General features: G+C 42.4%; 1 long non-coding RNA gene across 7 annotated transcripts in view; it reads right to left on the bottom strand.

Annotated features, from left to right (window-relative positions):
* LOC103351305 (uncharacterized) overlaps positions 1 to 16,985 on the bottom strand; it is a 41,999-nt gene that overhangs the window by 13,348 nt on the left and 11,666 nt on the right. For 4 of the 7 annotated variants that reach the window (XR_011382638.1, XR_011382639.1, XR_011382636.1 and 1 more), the window contains one exon: positions 10,012 to 13,967. This is a non-coding gene — a long non-coding RNA (uncharacterized lncRNA). Of the gene's footprint in view, positions 1 to 214; positions 13,968 to 16,985 lie in introns of those variants that run through there. The other 3 variants (XR_007910853.2, XR_007910854.2, XR_011382637.1) reach the window with 3 other exon arrangements.

A 16,985-nucleotide genomic window follows, 5' to 3' on the forward strand; every position in this document is an offset into this window, starting at 1 on the left:
TCAACAGAAACAGTTAGAAAAGGTTCCATTAAAACTGCCCCTGCTTTCACAGTAGCTAACGTATAACCACTGTATTAGCTCTTTGGAGATGACGGGTTAAAGACATACAAATACTCCTAGACTGTGAGACCTCAGTGACTTGGTATTTCTTGCTACCAGCCTTTCCGTTTGTTAGGAGATTTTCTTCTTATTTAAATAAAACTTCTACTCTTACCATTGTGTTTGGTCTCAGGACACAAACCCAGACTCACCAATTTTCCTGCAAAAGTATAAAGATAAGGGACATTTACTCCAGTATTCACATGGTGCATCCTAATGAAGCTACTGTAAGTTTTGGGGAGAGGTTCAGGAGGAGCAGACATGTATGGGAAAGAGATGGCAGAGTGGATGCCCAGCACAAGGCCAGATGGGGAAGTACTCCTGGGAGTCTATGCCCCAATGACTCTCTCAGTGCATTTGTAAGTACAACAGAAACTGAGATAAATCATTATGTGATATCAATGTTTCTGGTCTTTCTGATGAACTCATTTCCTTTTAAAATAATAGAATGATTGGCCAGTGCCATGGCTCACTCGGCTAATTCTCCACCTGTGGTGCCGGTACCCCGGGTTCTAGTCCCGGTTGGGGCGCCGGATTCTGTCCTGGTTGCTCCTCTTCCAGGCCAGCTCTCTGCTGTGGCCCGGGAAGGCAGTGGAGGATGGCCCAGGTCCTTGGGCCCTGCACCTGCATGGGAGACCAGGAGGAAGCACCTGGCTCCTGGATTCGGATCAGCGGAGCACGCCGGCTGTAGCAGCCATTTGGGGGGTGAACCAACAGAAGGAAGACCTTTACTGTCTAACTCTGCCTCTCAAAAATATAATAATAATAATAATAATAGGATGGTAGAACGGTGGTTACCAGGTTATAAGCAATAGAAGGTGGAGTGTCAGAAGAAAGGGGAGGCATTGGCCACAGGTTACAAAAATCGCTAATACACAGAAGAGATAAATTAATTGCTCTATTTCTCAGAATAGAAACTTTAATATTTCATTTTATATTTCAAAATTGCTAGGATTGGCCCTTAAATGTACTCAGAGAAATGACTACATGAGGTTACAGATATGTGTTTTTTGCCTTACTTGGTAATTTTAGATTGTGCACATTTATCAAATCATTACATTGTGCCCCACAAATATATACAAGTATTTTTCAGTTTACAATGAAATTATAAAGAGTGCAAAGATTGTCAGATTACAGTAAAAAGTAACATCACACAATAAACTGTGCACATGAGGAAACAAAATCAATGAGGGGGGAGGGGAGAAGGAGGGAAGAGAGTGTGGTTATCTTCTTAGAACTGAATCTATGAGAATTTAATTTGGGAGATGCAAGATGACAGATTAGGGAACAATGTACTGCACTCAGCAAGGGATAAATACTAAAATAAAAAGGGTAGGAAGTGCTCTCTCTCAAGGGAGAATTAAAGAGAAAACCACACTTGAAATTCTACAAAAGGAAAAGAACACCATGGACCTGTGTGGAAGGTGTGGACATGCAGCACAAATACAGACACACACATCTGCAGCAGCCCAGAGCTGGAGCATGGACGTGAGGCCAGACTACAGCAACCAGTGGTGACACAGCTAGCGGGAGCACGTGGCATGAGTCCAGACTGGAGCCCTAGGGGCTAGCAGTTACTAACCGTTACCTGTGGACCCAGCAGGAGTAAAAGGGGCACGTTTATCTCATCCAATCCTCCCCCTAACGGTGCCTGCAGCAAGGCTGAGACCGGCGGGCAACATCCCGGGCTGGGGCGGCAGCTGCAGAAGCCACACGCACTGCACCTGGCTGAAACAGGATGCCGTCTTCTCAGCAGCACGAGTGGCAGTGTGGGGAGAGGGAAACATTCGGCCAGAGGCTCTTGTCTGAGCATGTTCCCAGAGATTCCAGCAGAGGGAAAAATCCACAGACCCCACTGACTGAGCCTGGCTGGCAGGACTGACGGGTGGCTGGGCACCCATGTAGGACTGCGAGGAGCCCCCATTATTCCCACACACCACAGGCTCAAGCTACCTAGGCGGAGCTGGCTCAGGGAACATCTGCCTCTGTTGACTGGAGAGCCGAGCCTCTACACCCAGCAACTGTGGGAGCCTTGTGTGATGAGATCATGGGGACTTGGTGGCTTCATGAGATGGTGCAGAGTGTAGCTGGGTCTTTGGGCAATCACTGGATGTGGTTCCACACACTCAGAGCTCCTTGCTTGCCTGGGGTGGGTATTGCAGCTGGAACCACGCTCAGGGTGATGACTGTGCAGATCATTTGTGCGGTTCATACGTTGACATGGATGAGTGCTAAGCCCACTGGGGGTTAACACCAGGCATTGCTCAGCTCGGATGAGAGGAAGTGAGGGGGTGATCACAACAATAGAAGTGAACATTCCTCTTCTTCTGTTAACAAGAGAAGATCTATCAGGCCCAACATGGGTGTTACCCTGGATACTTGCCCAATGACGGAGCACTGACCAGAGCAACCTGGCCACACAAAGCACACACTTCTTGGTATTCACTGAAAGTGCAGACATTCTACTAAGCCACAGAGGTTAGTTCAAAGGTAAAAGCCACCAGAGGAAAAAGATCAACAAGCAATTCCACAAATACCTAAAAGTGCAGAAATTCAAGAAACAAGAATAAAGAACATACCACGACCTGCACCCCAAAGAACACAACATTTTAATGTTAGAGTGTGAAGATGCAGAGATTGATGGAATGTAGGAAACAGAATTCAAAATTTAATCATAGGATTACTCAAAAGCAATCAGAAGCAAATCCATGAACTAAAGAAAACTATGATATGAATGAAAGTTTTTTCAAGAAATTGAGATTTTTAAAGAGAAATTAAAATGAAATCCTAGAAATGAATAATTCAATGGATCAAATAAAAATACAGCAATGAAAAAGGATATGTAACAACAAATACCACAAAAAAAGAAACATCAAGAATTACTACAAAGAGTTTTATGTAAACAAACTGGAAAACCTAGAAGAAATGGATAGATTTCTGGACACATACAATCTACCAAATTTGAACCATGAAGACATAGAAAACCTAAACAGACCAATAATCAAGATGGAAACTGAATCAATAGTAAAGACTCTCCCAACAGCTTCACTGCTGAATTCTACCAGACATTTAAAGAAAAACTAATTCCAATTTAGCTCAAGCTATTTAAAGCAATTGAAATGGAAGGAATCATCCCTGACTCCTTCTATGAAACTAGCATCATCTTCATTCTTAAAGCAGAAAAAGAGAACTATAGACCAATTTCCCTGGTGAACATAGATGCAAAAATCCTCAACAAAATACTAGCTAATTGAATCAGACAACACATCAGAAAGATCAGACCAAGTGAGATTTATTCCTGTTATTTATTTCCAAATTTGCAAATCAATAAATGTGGTAACATCACATTAACAAACTGAAGCACAAAAATCATATCATTCCCTCAAGATGTCGAGAAAGCATTTGATAAAATACAACATCCTTTCATGATGAAAAAACCTTTAACAAACTGGATATAGAAGGAACAGTCTCCACACAATCAAGACAATTTATGACAAACCCATGGCCAGCATCCTATTGAATGGGGGAAAAGTCAGAAGTATTTCTCCTAAGATCTAGAACCACAAATGGATGCCCACTGTCACCATTGCCATTTAATATAGTCTTGGAAGTTTTAGCAGAGCCATTGGCAAGAAAAAGAAATCAAATGGATACAATTGGAAAGGAAGAATTTAAACTATCTGTATTTGCAGAGAACATGATTCTAGACATAGGGGATCCAAAAGACTCCACTGAGAGACTATTGGAACTCTTAAAACAGAGTTTGGTAAAGTAGCAGGATATAAAATCAACACAAAAAAGTAGTAGCTTTTATATACACCAACAATGCTATGGCTGAGAAAGAACTTTTAAGATCAATCCCACTCACCTAAAAAAAGAATTAAATACCTTGGAATAAATTGAACCAAGGATGTCAAAGATCTCTACTAGGAAAATTATAAAACATTAAAGAAAGAAACTGAAGAAGACACACACACACACAAAAAAAAAAAAATGGAAAAATCTTCCATGGTCATGGATAGGAAGAATCAATATCATCAAAATGTCCACACTACCAAAAGCAATGTATAGATTCAATGGGATACCAGCCAAAACACTAGCAACATCCTTTTCAGATCTAGAAAAAAAGGATGCTTAAATTCACATAGAAATATAAGAGACCCTGAATAGCTAAAGCCATCTTATACAACAAAAACAAAGCCAGAGGCATCACAATACCAGATTTCAAGATATACTACAGGGCAGTTATAATCAAAACAGTCTGGTATTGGCACAAAACAGAAGTACACACCAGTGGAACGGAACAAAAACTCCTGAAAGCAATCCACGCATTTACAACCAACTTACCTTTAACAAAGGAGCTAAAATCAATCCCTGGACAAGGACAGTCCATTCAACAAACAGTGCTGGGAAACTGGATGTCCACTGGATGCAGGCATATGAAGCAGGACCCTCACCTTACATCTTACACAAAAATCCATTTAAAATTGATTTCAGACCTTAATCTATCAACTTATCATCAAATTACTGGAGAGCATTTGGGAAATCCTGCAAGACATTGGCACAAGCAAAGAGTTCTTAGAAAAGACCCCAGAAGCACAGGCAATCAAAGCCAAAATTGACAAATGGAATTACACCAAGCTACAAGGTTCTGCCCTGCCAAACAACACTCAATAACATGAAAAGACAACCAACAGAATAGGAGAAAATATTTTCAAACTGTGCAACTGATAGAGGGTTAAATCCAGAATCTATAAAGAACACAAGAAATTCGACAACAAAACAAACAATCCAATTAAGAAATGGGCAAAGGACTTGAACAGATACTTTTTATTTATTTATTTATTTATTTTTATTTGACAGGTAGAGTTATAGACAGTGAGAGAGAAAGACAGAGAGAAAGGTCTTCCTTCTGTTGGTTCACTCCACAAATGGCTACTACGGCCTGCGCTGCGCCAATCCGAAGCCAGGAGTTAGGTGCTTCTTCCTGGTCTCCTATGTGGGTGCAGGGGCCCAAGCACTTAAGCCATCCTCCTCTGCCTTCCCCAGGCTACAGCAGAGAGCTGGACTGGAAGAGGAGCAGCTGGGACTAGAATCCGGTGCCCATATGGGATGCTGGTGCTGCAGGCTGAGGTTTAACCAAGTGAGCCATGGCGCCGGCCCCCAGACACTTTTTAAAAGAGGAAATTCAGCACTTAAAAAAGTGCTCAGGATCAGGGCCAGCACTGCGGTGTAGTGGGTAAGGCTGCTGCCTGCAGTGTTGACATCCCATATAGGCACAGGTTCAAGTCCTGGCCTCTCCACTTCTGATCCAGTTCTCTGCTGTGGCCTGGGAAAGCAGTGGAAGATGGCCCAAGTCCTTTGGCCCCTGCACCCATGTGGGAGACCAGGAAGAAACTCCTGGCTCTTGGATTCAGACTGGCACAGCTCCGGCCATTGTGGTCAATTGGGGCGTAAAGCACTGGATGGAAGACCTGTCTGTCTGTCTGTCTGTCTCTCTCTCTCTGCTTCTCTTCTCTCTGTGTAACTCTGACTTTCAAATAAATAAGTAATTCTTAAAAAAAAAAAAAAAAGGTGCTCAGGATCACTAGCCATTAGGAAAAGGCAAATCAAAAACACAGTGAGTTTTCACCCTACCCCAGTTAGAATGACTCTAATACAGAAATCAACAAACATCAAATGCTGGTAAGGATGTGGCATACAAGGTACCCTAATCCACAGTTGGTGGACATGTAAACTGGTGCAGACACTCTGGAAGACAGTAGGGAGATACCTCAGAAATCTGAAAATAGACCTACCATATGATCCAGCCATCCCACTCCTGAGAACTTACCCAAAACAGAAGAAATCAGCATCAGAAAGAGTTATCTGTACTCCCATGTTCATTACGCAGCTCTGGCCTTTGCAGCCATAGGAAGAATGAATCAATGGATGGAAAACCTCTCCCTCCCCCCCCCCCTCCCTCCCTCTCTCCCTCCCTCTGCTTCTCTGGAACTCTGTCTTTCAAATAAATAAATAAATCTTTAAAAAAAAAAAAAGGACATAAAGAGAATAGTGTTCAACAGTACATAGAGATAACACTATGTAATAATGAACGGATCAAGTACAAAAGGGCAGAAAAAAGACTGAGATCATATGCATATACATCTTACACCATTCAACAAGAGAATACCCATTCAGTTCAAGTTCACAAGCAACATTTCTAGAGAATATGATTCACTCGTCCATAAAAATAACCAAAATAAATGAGGTATTCTCTGATCATGCTGGATCTCAAGTGAAAATCAGGGATGAGCATTTGGTGTAGTGGTTAATATGCCACATCAGATGCCCATGTCCTGTATTTAGTGCTTATATTTGGGTCCTGGGTCATCTCCATATTCGAGCTTCCCGCAGATGTGTACTCTGTAGACAACAGTTGATGACTCATGCAGATGAGTCTCTTCCACCCATGTGAAAGACCTGGATGCAGTTCTAGGTTCTAGGCCTCACCCTGATCCAGCCCTGATAGTTGTGTGCAATGGGGAGTAAGCCAGTGAATGGGAGATTTCTCTGCCTATGTATCTCTCACATTTTCAAATGGAAAACTAATTTCTTTAAAACCTGGAAACTGGAGCCAACACTGATACCAGAGGATAAAGCCACTGCCTGCAATGCTGCCACCCTCTATGAGCACTGGTTCATGTTTCAGCTGCTCCATTTCCCATCCAGCTCCCTGCTAATGGCCTGGGAAATGTAGCAGAAGATGGCCCAAGTGTTTGGGCCTTGGCTACACATGTGGGAGGCTTGGATGAAGGTCCTACATCCTCGTTTCAGCCTGACCTGGGATTAGCCATTGCAGCCATTTAGGGAGTGTACTAGTGCATGAGAGATCTCGCTCTCTCTTTAATTCAGACTTTCAAATAAATATGTAAATCTCTGAAAAAAAAATAAAATCTGGAAACCAAATACAGAAGGGTACTGAATACCACACACCTGTGGAAATTAAGCATCATAATCTCAAATGTCTAATGAGCCATAGAAGAAAACAGGAATTTAGAAAATATTATGAAATTATTGAAAATTAAAATAAAGCATACATAAACTCACAGGATGTAGTTAAAATAGGATTTAAAGCAGAATGAATGGCAGTAAAGGTTTAAATTTTAAAAACAATATGTGAAATCAATAAGCTACCTTTCCACCTTAAGAAACTAGAAAAATCAGAGAAATTAAAGATAGAGTGAGAAAGGAAAAGGAAATAATGGTGTATGGCTCCCAACTTGCAGAGAGGGAACATGGGGGAGATGATGGCTCACGTCAAGGGATCCCTATGACCACCAAGATCCTAAAGTCTCTCAATCCAGCCACACCCCACAGGCTTTTTTTTTTTTTTTTTTTTTTTTAGATTTATTTATTTATTTGAAAAGCAGAGTTATAGAGAGGCAGAGGCAGAGAGAGATAGGTCTTCCATCTGCTGGTTCACTCCCCAAATGGCCACAATGGCCAGAGCAGGCTGAACCAATGCCAGGTGCCAGGAGCTTCTTCTGGGTCTCCCACATGGGTGCAGGGGTCCAAGGACTTGGGCCATCTTCTACTGCTTTCCCAGTCTACAGCAGAGAGCTAGCTTGGAAGTGGAGCAGCCCGGACTTGAACTGGCATATGGGATGTTGGCACTGCAGGTGGCGGCTTTACCCACTATGCCACAGCGCTGGCCCCCTGACAGGTTCTCTCTTTACTTGAGTCTTTCCTATTCATTCCTGCCCCATTTCTAGATTTTTCTGATTTCTCTGAGACAGCCACACTATGTGTTGTGAATACAAACTTTATGCCAAATGCAAAGAAGGCCCAGACCAGATATACCCACTTGCTTTTGTCTACCCACCTCTTGCCAGACCTGTTTGGCTTGCAGCATAAAGAAATGGACACCAGGGCTGGCGCCGCGGCTCACTAGGCTAATCCTCCGCCTTGCGGCGCCGGCACACCGGGTTCTAGTCCCGGTCGGGGCGCCGGATTCTGTCCCAGTTGCCCCTCTTTCAGGCCAGCTCTCTGCTGTGGCCAGGGAGTGCAGTGGAGGATGGCCCAAGTGCTTGGGCCCTGCACCCCATGGGAGACCAGGAAAAGCACCTGGCTCCTGGCTCCTGCCATCGGATCAGCGTGGTGCGCCGGCCGTGGCGGCCATTGGAGGGTGAACCAACGGCAAAGGAAGACCTTTCTCTCTGTCTCTTTCTCTCACTGTCCACTCTGCCTGTCAAAAAAAAAAAAAAAAAATGGACACCATTTAGACCAAGTGCACTTGTAAGCAGAGAGTATGTGTGGATCCTCTGGATGCTAGTAGTATATATGAGACCTAGATCAGACAAAGGGCTATGCTGTTCACTGCTAAACACACAATTTCTTCATCAACCAAATGATCCCCACCTCTTCTCTGGAGACCCAGGGTAGCTAGATGGACACTATATGAGGTGGTGGGCAAGGGAGACAAGAAACCCAGAAACTCAGTCTAATCCCATGATCCCAGAAAGCAGCAGCAGCAGTAAGTAAGATCTTTTCCAACCATCATTGGTGGTCCCTGTGTCTGTTGGGATGCTCAGGTAACCAGGAAATGAAACTGCTCCATGCCAGGAGACAGGCAAGACTGCAACGTGGACAGGATGTGTGAAGCCTGATCTAAGCTCAAATCTGTAAGCCAGACTGCATGTATAGTGAGTGGGTCATATCATCATGTCACTCCCTCTATCTCCCTGACCTAATTTTTGAGGCCTGCAGGCCCAGGAAGGAGGCTATACAGTCACCACCTCAGCTGTAAGCCTGGCTCCAGCTGTGCCCAAATGTCTACCTCCCTCCAACCCACTGCTGGTCCCCCTTGGAGCCCAGGTCTTTTCCCAACTGCCTGAAAGAAACTCTAGGGGAAGTGAAGAGTTACCGTAGCTTGCAAGGCACTTATCTGTTGGAAAGGAGCTCTGGGATGAGACCAGGAATAGGTCTGCAGGATGGATGGGCCCTGCAGATCCTGGGCTCTGAAAAGCTCTCATGTGCTACTTCAGCTCAGAAGTTCATTTCTGCTGTACTCTGTCATTTGTTCTGCTTTAGAATCACATTTTCCTGGCTGGGTGGAACGCATCAGTGAGAGGCAATATTTGGGACATTCTGGCTTGAATGCTAGTAAGGTAATAACTAAGATTTCCAAGTCCATCTCCACTTTTATTTCCTACGTGCCTTTCCTCTATTTGCTTGCCATATTCCACTTCTGAACCCAACAGAGAGAGGTGACAAGGTCTCCAAGTATGATGTGTCTACTCCCTTACAGTGATTAATTTTCACTTTATATATGCTAAGGCTGAGTTGGAAGAAACATAGAAATTTAGAACTGCTTGATCAACTGGAGTAATTAAATATTTTACTGCTTCAGATTTTTCTCATTCTCTAAAACTTTTGCTCTTAAAAAGAATAGCAACTTTACCTGTTATTTATTTACCTGTTATTTAATTTTATGTAAAATGTACATAAGCATTTACTTACCCTATAATCTGTGTTCTTTGTTGTATTTGAGGTCTGCATCTCATGATTAATATTTGAGAGATCTCCAGGGTGCATGACTAGGCTAATGGGCTTTCCCTGATGGGTAGCAGTAGAGGCGGGAGGGGTGATTTCCAGGCCTGTCCTCAGGATGGGAAGTAGGAAGAATGACTGCAGCTAGAGCGTCTTTCACCACATCTGTAGCCTGGTCACCAGGGAAAGGCCATGACACTTGGGTGACCTGTCCATCATGAGCGGGAATGTGCTGAGATATGAGCTAAATTCAAATCCAACCAGAATTTAAAAAGAGCTTTGTGGATGGGAAATAGAATTTCAAAGAGATTTTAAACAAACCTGATGACCAAAATGAAGGGGGAGAATGAAGACAAAAATATTAAAAGTAATGTGAAGCTATTAGAATTTTAGACACTATTATATTTATGTAGAAGGGTTTCCAAATAGTGCAACAAAAGAAAAATAGGTCAGACATAGGCCATAAGAATTCAATCAAGTCAGGATTCAATGACAGACAGCAGTAATCTACCTCGAGAGAGTGTACACAAGGCAATCAAAACGTATTAAAAAAAAAAAAAAACAAGAAAAAAATAAACACATAGAATAAATTAAGAAATACAATAAAGTTGGATGTATACATGACAGCCTATCATGAAGACTATAGAATAGCTGTGTCTGGTGCATGTTCTCAGGACTGGGACTTCAGAAATAAATAGGGGACCAGCACTCTAGGCATAGTGGGTAAAACCACCACCCGCAGTGCCAGCATCCCATATAGGTTCTGGTTCAAGTCCCAGCTGCTCCTCTTCCAATCCACCTCTTTGCTATACCTGGGAAAGCAGTACAAGATGGCCCAAGTCCTTGGGCTCCTGAACCTGCACGGGAGACCTGGAGGAAGCTTCTGGCTACTGGCTTCGGATTGGCCAAGCTCCGCCCATTGTGTCCAATTGGAGAGTGAACCAGTGGATGGAAGATCTCGTTCTCTCTCTCTTACTCTCTCTGCCTCTCCTTTCTCTGTGTAACTCTGACTTTCAAATAAATTAAAAAAAAAAACTTTCAAAAAAAGAAAGAAATGGTAAGAAGAGCTTAATACATCTGCTGATCTCTCCTTGTTCCAGCCTTACTGTTTACAATGGGCTGACTGACCTCGGAGTCTCTGGTTTAGGATTCTTCTACCAACCACAGCTCTGCTTCTTGCTCCAACTTAAAGATTACCTCAAGGTTAGTAATGCAGGAACCTGTTAAGAAGAAATAATGTGTGGGCTGGCATTGCGGCATAATGAGTTAAGCTACCATCTGCAATGCTGCCATCCCATATGGGCACTACCTCGAGTCTCAGCTGCTCCACTTCCAATACAGCTTCTTGCCAATGCACCTGAAAGCAGTGGAGGATGGCCCAAGCCCTTCTGCTTCTGCACCCGTGTGAGAGACCCTAATGAAGTTTCTGGCTCCTGGCTTTGACTTGGCCCAGCCCCAGTCATTGCAGCCACTTAGGGAGTGAACCAGAGGATGGAAGATCTCTCTCTCTCTCTCTGTAACTCTGGTTTTCAGACAAAAAGTTTTTTAAAACACAGAGAATGTAGTATTTTTCAAATCCCTAAGTCCAGTTCTAGAAAGACAATAGTTTGGCTTCAGGAACTGTGCAACAAAACAACAAGTGTGAGCCCTTTGCTGGAGGGTGGATTACTCACATTCTGCATGGACTCAAATCCTATGCCTAAACAGAATTATACCTTATAAAGTATCCACTTGTTTAACAAATGGGAAGAAAGCTTCACTGGGGAGTTTCACTCACCTAAGGACAGTAGGCTGCGGTAGGTCTCCCGCATCACATCCCTGTAGAGCACCCTCTGAGCACCGTCCAAGTCATATCAGTCCTCCTGGGAGAAGTCCACAGCCAGGTCTTCAAATGACACCAACATGTGTAACATCACATTTCTCCTCACCATATCAGCTCTGGTCACAAAACAGGAGGACAGGGTGTGCAATCTCTGTGTGTCTCATATGTCTCTTACAGAAGATGAAGCTTATTTCGTACTCCATATGTCAACAACAACAAAGAATTACAAGGAAAATTCCTTGCTTCTTTAGCCATTTACAAAACTACTATGACAGTTTCCCTTATATATCCACAACCATCCCTTCCTGGTAAGGTTAGGAAGGATGGACTTCCGATTCTGTAAGATCACAGTGTAGTCTGTACACATCAGTATTCACACATAACTGAAATCACATATGGGGTCTATTGAGACAAACTCATCCTAGATTTAAACGCAAAGTGTTTCATCAGGTCACACTTCACTGAAAAGCTGAAGATGGTTATCAGTGTGTTCTCATGAATGTGAAAATGCAGAAGTCACATTGCAAAAGCACAAACACAGAGACCAGGTGAAATGGAACTACAAACATCACCTCTAGTGAGTGCTCCTGGCTGTAAGGAGATGAAGGCAGGAAACACGCTCCAGGAGCTGACAACTTAGTGATTCTTTACTTATAGAGTTGGCCTGATTCCAACAATAAAATGTGCTCTGCTAAGTAACTGTGAAAACTGCTTATACAGTGTTCTTAAGCACCCATATATTGCCTTCAAAAGCCAACACAATTGCTAATGTTCCCATGAAAACGACTGCCTGCTTCATAAAACCCAAGGCATAAATTATGATAAATCAATAAAAACTAGAAGCTATTTAGCAATTTACATTTTTAAGTTACACCCCAGAGGGAGAATGAGAAGGAACCAGAGGGACAGAGGGGAAGAAGTTAGAGCAGGACATGACCACTGACCATCAGGACACAGAGCAATAACACTGATGAAGAAATTCATTGTGAAAAAGAAAAAAGTAAAAGAAAAAGAAAAAGCAAGAACAAAATTCATTTCTAATTTGTTGTGTACAGGGTAGACAATGGAATTTAATTTGATACTATGTGCATGAGGTGCAGGTAGACACAGGTACAATAAACTGTAACTGAAAAAAAGGAAAAAGAGTATGATGAGATGAAGCGAAACTGATCGTGGACACAATGTTTTTAAAATTTCAAATCTCTGGCTATGTCCAGTCATATAAACTAGAGCTCAGAGAGAACTGTAAACTGCAGATAAAGATTTTGGAAGTAGCAGAACTTCCGTTAAGCCTTAAGCCAACAGAGTGAATGTAATAAGAAGAGCTAAGAGAAGAAGGCAGAAAGGAATGAGTGCAGAATCCGAGGAAACACTAACATTTACTGCTAGAGGAAGGGAAGGAAAGCCTAGTAGAACCAGACAAAGCAGAACGAATTTCAAAGTATTCCAGGAATAAGAAAAAGCTCAAAATTACAAAACCTATTAATGTAAGTATCTATGAGTTCAACATTTCCAGCACCAAAATGAATTTATATTTTAATTCTATCCCCCACAACCTTTTTAAATTACTTTAGTATATTTCATCATAGTCACGGGACAATGGAAAGAAAATTCTGTGATAATCCACAGACACTGCAAAAGTATATTTTAAAATATTTGCAATTATAAAACAGATCCTCAGTTAGAGATATCAGTATATTCTTCTTACAATTAAATTCATTTTTAACTATTTCTAAGTCAGAATAACAGGGAGAGAGAAAGAAAGAGATTTTAAATACACTGGTTCACTCCCCAGATGGCTGCAACAGCAAGGTTCTATGCCAGGCAAAAGCCAGGAATCCAAGCATTTGAACCATCGTCTGATACTTCCCAGGATGCATTGGGAGGGCACTGGATCAGAAGCACAGTAGCTAAGGTTCAAGCCAGGCATTCTGCTAATAGATGTGGGAATCCCAAGCACCAGTTTAACCCATTGCACCACAATGACTGCCCCTAATACATTCTTCGTAGCATTATAAACTATATACATTTTAGCCTAAAGGCAGAAACAGAGTTAAAGGGCAAACACTGGAAAATAGGGATGCTCCATCATCACAATTATTCAACACTGGATAAGAGGTGCTAGTCAATTCAAGAGAAAAGTAGATGAAAATGAGTATGATTTGTTTATAAATTATACCTACATGACCCAGACGATCTACTGAAAACGACTCTGATTATGATGATTTAGCAATAAAAATAACATAAAAGTGATCAGATAGGAGTGGGCATTTAACACAGCAACTAAAATGCCCATACTGCACATTAAAGTGCCCAGGGTTTTATTCCCACACTGGGGCCCTGACCCCAGCTTCCTGCTGCTGATGCAGGCAGGGCTGATGACGCCAGGGATGGCCAAGCAGAGGTGCTACAGATCAACTTTCTGGCTGCAGGCTCTTCCAGCAAAGTCCCAACCTCTGCAGGCATTTTGGGAGTGAATCAGCTGATAGCAGCTCTTTCTGTCTTCTTTTAATATCTAAAAAAGAAAATAAATAAACATGTTAAAGATTACTTATTTGAAAGGCAGTTAGAGAGAGATTTTCCACACACTGTTTCACTCCCTAAAGGACTACAATGGCCAGGGCTGGGTCAAGCTGCAGTCAGGAGCCAAGAACTCCATCCAAGTCTCCCACATGGGTAGCAGGAGTGTAACCACTTAGGCTGTCTTCTGCTGCTTTCCCAGGTGCATCAACAGGCAGCTAGATCAGAAGCAGAGTAACTGGCATTTGAGCTGGTGCTCTGATATGGGAACGCCAGCAGTGCATGCGGTGGGTAAACCAGCTGTACCATAATACCAGCCCCATCAATAGATATTTTAAAATTTTTATTTATTTGTATTTGAAAGAGCTACGGAGAGGAAGAGACAGAGAGAAATATCTTGCATCTACCGGTTCACTCCCCAGATGGCCACGATGGTCAGGGATGAGCCAAGCCAAAGGCAAGAGCTTCATCCAAGACTCCCACATGGGTGGCAGGGACCCAAACACTTCAGAGTCACCTTCTACTGCTCTTTGCCCAGGCCACTGACACAGACCTGGATCAGAAGTGTAGCAGCCAGGACATGAACCAGTGCCCATATGGGAAAACAGCATCACAGATGGCAACTTTTTTTTTTTTTTTAGATTTTTATTTATTTGAAAGGCAGGCTTAGAGAGAGATCTTCCCTCTGCTCGTTTATTCTCCAGATGGCCATAACAGCCCCAGGCCAAAGCCAGAAACCAAGAGTTTCTTCCAGGTCTCCCATGTAGGTAGCAGGGGCCCACACACTTTTGGAAAAGCTTTGGAAAAAAATTGTAGCACAACTGTTAAGGGCAGAAATTAGATTGAGGGAACCAATAAAGGGGAAACTCATACATTTTGTGTATTTGACCAGAGGACATTCTGCTGCTTACATACAAATTATGGAAGTAAAAGCTGCTGTTTTACTTGCTCAGGATGTAATAGAGAAAATTTCAGGGCTTAGCGGACAATCAAAAATAGGAGAAGAGAAAATTAAGTCCTGTAAAGAAAGCTAAAGAAGTTAAGTATCTAAATTTGTGAGCGTAATTGACCAAAATTACTGGCTGACTACTATGCTACTTGTAAAAATTTCAGCGGAATCAATAAAAAGCAGCCAATGAAAGCTAAAAGAAATAGTTACTAATCACTGCAAAAATAAAAAGCATGGGATTGGAATGAAGCTAGTTAACAGCCTTGGAGAACAGAAATCATTCTCCTAAAGACTTAATAGTGTCTGCAAATTCTGCATCACATGACTTACAATATTGAGGATAAAATTCAGAATCACTACACATGTGGTGACTCATACTCACAAGAGAAAAGTCTTTAGAAAGAAACTCAGATTTAGTCAGATATTGCAAGAAGCAAACAAAACACCTGAAGTATCTCTAAATAGCTTTCAGTATTTAAAGGAGGATATAAAAATAATATAAAGGATGATAGACAAGATTACCAAGAGAGGACTAGGAAAAAACTGCAATTTAATTTCTATAGCTATAAAATAGAGTAACAATAATAAAAATCTATTTATAGGCTAAACAGTTTGGAAAAGGAACAAAAAACATAATAGAGGGGCCAGTGCTGTGGTGTAGTGGGTTAAGCCACCAACTGCAGTGCTGGCATCCCATATGGGCGCCAGTTCAAGTCTTAGCTGCTCCCCTTCCAGTCCAGCTCCCTGATAACGCACCTGGGAAAGTAGAGGAGGACGGTTCAAGTCTTGGGCCCCTGAACTCAAATGGGAGACCTGGAAGAAGCTCCCAGCTCCTGGTTTCAGCCTGGCCCAGCTCTGGTCATTGCGGCCGATTGAGGAGTAAACCAGTGCATGTGGAGGAAGATCTCTCTCTCTCTCTCTCTTTATCTCTCTTTCTCTCACTGTGGTTTTCAAATACAATAAATAAATCTTTAAGAAATAAACACAAATAATATAATTTGAAATATGGTCTGGCTTTGATGTGTCCCCCAAGAGCATGTGTTGGAAACTTAATCCCCAAGACAATAATTTCAGTTCTTAGGAACTAAAACACCAATTTTAAAAGGGCCTGAGGCTATGAGATTTATCTCTTACTCTCTCACCATGTAATGACTTCTGTCATGCTAGGATGATAGGAGATAATTTAAAAAAAAATTTTATTTATATCCTATCCATTTTATGACATTTTTATAACAACATAAAATAAATAAAATAGATTAATACATATTTTCTAATTTTTTGAAGATTTTATTTGTTTATTGGAGAGGTAGTGTTATAGAGAGAGGGAAAGACAGAGAAAAAGGTCTTCCATCCACTGGCTCACTCCCCAAATGGCTCCAATGGCCAGAGCTGAGCCAATCTGAAGCCAGGAGTCAGGAGCTTCTTCCATGTCTCCCACATGGGTGCAGGGGCCCAAGCACTTGGGTCATCTCCTAATGCTTTCCCAGGCTATAGCAGAGAGCTGGATCAAAAGAGGAGGAGACGGGACTAGAACCAGCACCCATCTGGGATGCTGGCCCCACAGGCAGCAGCTTTACGTGCTATGCCACAGCACCAGCCCCTTTTCTAATATTTTAAAAAATGAGTTAATTATTTATTTTAAAAGGCAGAGTGATAGAGAGAGAACTTTCATCAATTGGTTCACTCCCTAAATAGCCACAATGGCCAGGGCTGATGTAGGCAAACTAGGAGCCTAAAACTCCACCTAGGTCTTCCAAATATGGATGACAGGGGCCCAAGCATGTGGGCAGTCATCTGCTGCTTCCAAGTGCATCAGCAGGGAGATGGATGGGAAGAGGAGGACCCAGATTTAGGCCAGCACTGAAGCCAGCACTCTGATATGAAATGCCGGCATTGCAGCTGATGGTTAAACCTACTGTGCCTCACAGGCCCTAATATTTTCTAACATTTGTGAAAGAGAGAAGGAAAATGAAGAAGGCTTTCAAAACCTGCTAACGGAAGTTCTCCAGGATGAAAGGAAAAAGTACAAGGTTCTAATATGGATTTACAGGAAAGAATCAAGAT

The sequence above is a fragment of the Oryctolagus cuniculus genome, chromosome 15, assembly GCF_964237555.1.
Source record: "Oryctolagus cuniculus chromosome 15, mOryCun1.1, whole genome shotgun sequence".
NCBI classification, from domain to species: Eukaryota; Metazoa; Chordata; class Mammalia; order Lagomorpha; family Leporidae; genus Oryctolagus; species Oryctolagus cuniculus.